The following is a 4,636-nucleotide window of genomic DNA, read 5'->3' as shown; positions in this document are numbered from 1 at the left end:
ATTGGAAAACCCATAAAATTGCTAAGATGATAATAAATATAATGCATTATTCTACCACTTAAAAGATCATTGCTCTTTTGGTTTATTTCTTTTCCATTAAAATAACAGATAGAGAAGAGTTGAAATATTATAGAATACTATGAATTCCCTATACCAAGTATCTGAATGAAGTGGACACTTTTGGGGAATTATATGTCAATAAAGTTGGCCAATAAAATAAAATTGCAAGTAGTTGAAGTTCTATCCTTTCATTTTCAAAGGGTGCTAGAATGAGCAAGATTTTATGCACAACCTTCAAGGAACAGATAATTCCTATTTTGTGATAATAATTCAGATGATAGAATAAGTTGGATGGCTACTCAACACTTTTAAAAAATAAATTTATTTATTTATGTATTTATTTTTCGCTGTGTTTGGTCTTTGTTGCTACACACGGGCTTTCTCTAGCTGCAGTGAGCGGGGGCTGCTCTTCCTTGTGGTGTGCGGACTTCTCATTGCAGTGGCTTCTCTTGTTGCGGAGCATGGGCTCTAGGCACGTGGGTTTCAGTAGTTGTGGCACACGGGTTCAGTAGTTGTGGCTCGTGGGCTCTATAGCACAGGCTCAGTAGCTGTGGCGCATGGGCTCAGTTGCTCCGCGGCATGTGGGATCTTCCCGGACCAGGGCTCGAACACGTGTCCCCTGCATTGGCAGGCAGATTCTCAACCACTGCACCACCAGGGAAGCGCAACACATTTTATGAAACAGAATAGCCACAACATAGATATGTCACAAGGCAACATATTAGTTATATATTATTGCATGACAAATACCCCAAGAGGTAGTGGCTTAAAACAACAAACATTTACTACCTCACGGTTTCTGTGGGTCAGGAATCTGGGTGTGGCGTAGCTGGGTGCTGTTGGCTCAAGGTCTTCCCTGAGGTTGCAGACAAAGCTGTCATTGGGGTTGCGTGCTCTTTTTGAAGGCTGGGAGAAGGCTCTTTCTAAATTCACTCACGTGGTTGTTGGCAGACCTGTCCTTTACCACATGGGCCTCCCCATAGAACTCGTGGCATGGCAGCTGGCTGGCCCAGGAGCAAGTGATCTGAGAAGGAGTGAGAGAGCAAACCCAAAATGAAAGTCAGCCTTGTAATAATCTAATTTTGAAAATGGCATCCCATCTCATATCATATTACTCTATTCATCATAATATCTAAGTTGGTAAGTCCAGGCCTCACTCAGGGGGACAGGTTTGCACATTGGTGTGGACCTAGGGGCGGGACTAGTTGAGGATTATCTTAGAAGCTACTGACCACAGACAGCAAAAGATAAAAATAGCTAATCTAACCTATGAACATAGATACAAATGCTACAGAAACTATTATCAAATTGAATTTAATCTCAAAGTAAAAGAATAACAGATCATGACCAAGTAGTATTCATCTGGGAAGGAAAGGATGAGCCAACGTTAGAAAATCAATTATTTAATACACTCAGTTATTCCATGTTTTGAGCACTTAATATGTGCTAGGCACTGTCATAAGTCCTGGGAATATGGTAGTGAACAAGGCAGAGAAAATTCTTGCCTTCAGAGGATGTGGAGAAAAGGGAAACTTCGTGCACTGTTGGTGGGAATTGGTGCAGCCACTGTGGAAAACAATATGGAGTTTCCTCAAATAATTAAAAATAGAACTACCAGATGACCCAACAATTCCACTTCTGGGTATATATCAGAAAAACAGAAAAACACTAATTAGAAAAGATACACGTACCCCAGTGTTCATAGTAGCATGACTTACAATTGCCAAGGTATGGAAACAACCTAAGTGTCCATCAACAGATGAATGGATAAAGAAGATGTGGTGTACATGCATGCAATGGGACATTATCCAGCCATAAAAAGAAAGAAATTTTGCCATTTGCAGCAACATGGATGGACTTGAAGGGTATTATGCTAAGTGAAATAAGTCAGAGAAGAACAGATATATCACTTACGTGTGGAATAAAAAAAAATAATGAATATAATAAAAAAGAAGCAAACTCACTGATATAGAGGACAAACTAGTGGCTACCAGTTGGGAGGGGGAAGGGGGCAGGGGCAATATAGGGGTAGATGATTAAGAGGTGCAACCTATTATGTACAAAATAAGCTACAAGGGTAATTGTACAACATGGGGAATATAGCCAATATTTTATGGTAACTATAAATGGTATATTATATACCTGTAACTTATGACATTGTACATCAACTATACTTCAATGAAAAATTTTTTTTCCAATAAAAGAATTCTTGCCTTCATAGAATATATTTGTAGTAGTGGGGAACACTTCACACACACACATGATTACTTAAGAAAAGATACCTTGTGTGATAACAATAAAATAGGAGAGTTTTCACAAATTAAGGATAAACATGGTTAATGGTATTCTTAGTTTTTTTCTTAGATGCAAGCTCTGAGACAAGGATTTTAACGCCAGGAGTTCTTTAGGAAGGTGATCCCAATAAACACCCATAGAAGAGTGGGGAAATGAGACAAGGAAGAGAAGAAACTGAAAAAGGATGACTTTGAAGACAGTTACCATTTTGGGCTACTGTGTATCATTCCCATGGTGAACTCTGGAATGAAGTGTAGATGATCCTACAGAGTTGTGCCAGTGAAGGAAGAGGAAGCAGGGGTATTTATCTACACAACTCCTTATACATCATTGATTAACTGCTTCCAAGGAGACCAACTGCTTCTGGTATGCTGTGGTTCTCCAAAAGCCCTAAGGAAAAAGGCTCTGGATAGTCACAGTAAGCAGCCCCCTCTGTGTAGAGAAGAAAGCCAAGGGATAAGAACAGGACAGCAACAGTGTGTGCTAATGTCCACCCCTTGCACCACTCAGATTCTCTCTTGCCCCATCTTAAACCTATTTTGTCTTGTCCTTGATTTTTTAAGATTGTGGCTAGTTATAACTCAAAAATATTGAAACACTAGGGTTAGGAAAGTTACAGGCCTTGCTACTTGCAGTTGGTCTTGAGGCCATGGTTGATGTTCATTATCTTTCTTCATTATTCTTGATATCCCTCGCCCACGAGCAGCACTTCTGTTGATCTGTTACTCGCCCTGTGTCGTATACTTTCGTATGTTTTCATGTTACTAATTAGCATCTTTTCACTTCAGCTTGAGGAGCTCATTTCACCATTTCTCGCAAGGCAGTGCTAGTGGTGATCAACTCCCTTAGCTTTTGTCTCTCTGTTAAGTCTTTATTTCTCCTTCATGACAAGCATGACTTTGCCAGTTAGAGTATTCTTGGTAAGTTGGTCTGGTGGCTACATGCTCATGGTCATTATGCAGCAACATGGCGTCTTCCACCTGGTGGAGGTTTTAGTATCCGCAAAACAACTCAGGAATATGTGTTAGATACTGTTATCTATGTCCTTCAGGGAGGAACTAAATATTCTGTGACTGCTGTATGGCTGATCTATCATTTAAATTGTTACCAGTTCTCCTGGCCCAGCTGCCGTCTTTTTTACTACATGTTCACATTCTCTCAATCATTAACTCTTGAGCCAGCCTTCTGTGACACAGGGGAGGCCTGGGAGACTAAAGCTGTTCTACAAACGAGGCAGGTATAGGACATAGGAGAGTCTGTCCTAGGAAGACCCCATAGCGTCCTGCTTGGTTAAACTGTGAACATGGGGGTGCAGATGTCTTTTTGCTCTAGTGTTTTCTCGAAACAGCTATTTTGATTTTTTTATCATCTAGATCACAATATTTCATGGATTTGAGCTAGGTTGTTGGAGAATTACTATTTTCTTTTTTGGTGATGGCGTATTTCCTTGATGATTTTAAAAATTCACTGGTTGGGGCTTCCCTGGTGGCGCAGTGGTTGAGAGTCCGCCTGCCGAAGCAGGGGGCACGGGTTCGTGCCCTGGTCCGGGAAGATCCCACATGCCGTGGAGCGGCTGGGCCCCTGAGCCATGGCCGCTGAGCCTGCGCGTCCGGAGCCTGTGCTCCGCAACGGGAGAGGCCACAACGGTGAGAGGCCCGCGTACCGCAAAAAAAAAAAAAAAAAAAAAAAAAAATTCACTGGTTGTCTTGAGCTGGGAACTGCTCATTGGTGCAGCTGTGTTTGGGCTTCTCTAGGACTTTTATGGGCCGACCTGTTCACGCTTCTTGCTCCCTCTTGTGGCCGAATTCTAAAGCCTTTATGTTTTCTCTTTTCTTACAACTCACCAGGCTGGCTGCTGGAAACTTGCTTTTGTTTTCCAGAAAGTGGCGCTAAAGCTCCAGTTTGTGCTGATCTGCATTTCTGCGAGCACTTTAGTCACTGGACCTGCTCTCCGGGCAGCACTCGGGAGCAAGTTCAAGGGTCTGGCTGCAGAGTGGGGGGAGGTGTGGGTTTAGCACTCAGGGTGTTGGGGTGCCCACGATCCTGGTGGAGAGACCCTTGGGTGGGGAACTCTCAGAGGCTTGCGTGCAGCAGACTTCCTGCTCAAATCCTGAAGCAGCCAGCAGGGACTGTGTCCCTTTAATGCCCTTTGAAACTCTTTCCTTCCTCCCATAGACATGAAGCTGCAAACACCTCCTCAAGTCTTTGCCAGTTACCTTCAGATGGGGTGTTCTGTTTGTGTTGTTATTAACTGAGGTTTTCTCTGTCTTTGTATCTTCAC

The 4,636-nt window shown here is 42.5% G+C and overlaps 1 long non-coding RNA gene across 1 annotated transcript in view; it reads right to left on the bottom strand.

The window, feature by feature from the left end:
* Window positions 1-666: 666 nt before the first annotated feature.
* Window positions 667-4,636, bottom strand: part of LOC112410701 (uncharacterized) — a 42,375-nt gene continuing 38,405 nt past the window's right edge. The window contains exons 2-3 of the long non-coding RNA XR_003005475.1: window positions 850-1,084; window positions 667-706 (exon numbers count right to left, since the gene is read on the bottom strand). This is a non-coding gene — a long non-coding RNA (uncharacterized LOC112410701). The remainder of the gene's footprint in view (window positions 707-849; window positions 1,085-4,636) is intronic.

The sequence above is a fragment of the Neophocaena asiaeorientalis genome, unplaced genomic scaffold (assembly GCF_003031525.2).
Source record: "Neophocaena asiaeorientalis asiaeorientalis breed wild unplaced genomic scaffold, Neophocaena_asiaeorientalis_V1.1 scaffold635, whole genome shotgun sequence".
Classification (NCBI taxonomy): Eukaryota; Metazoa; Chordata; class Mammalia; order Artiodactyla; family Phocoenidae; genus Neophocaena; species Neophocaena asiaeorientalis.
This window is presented reverse-complemented; position numbering and strand designations above follow the sequence as displayed.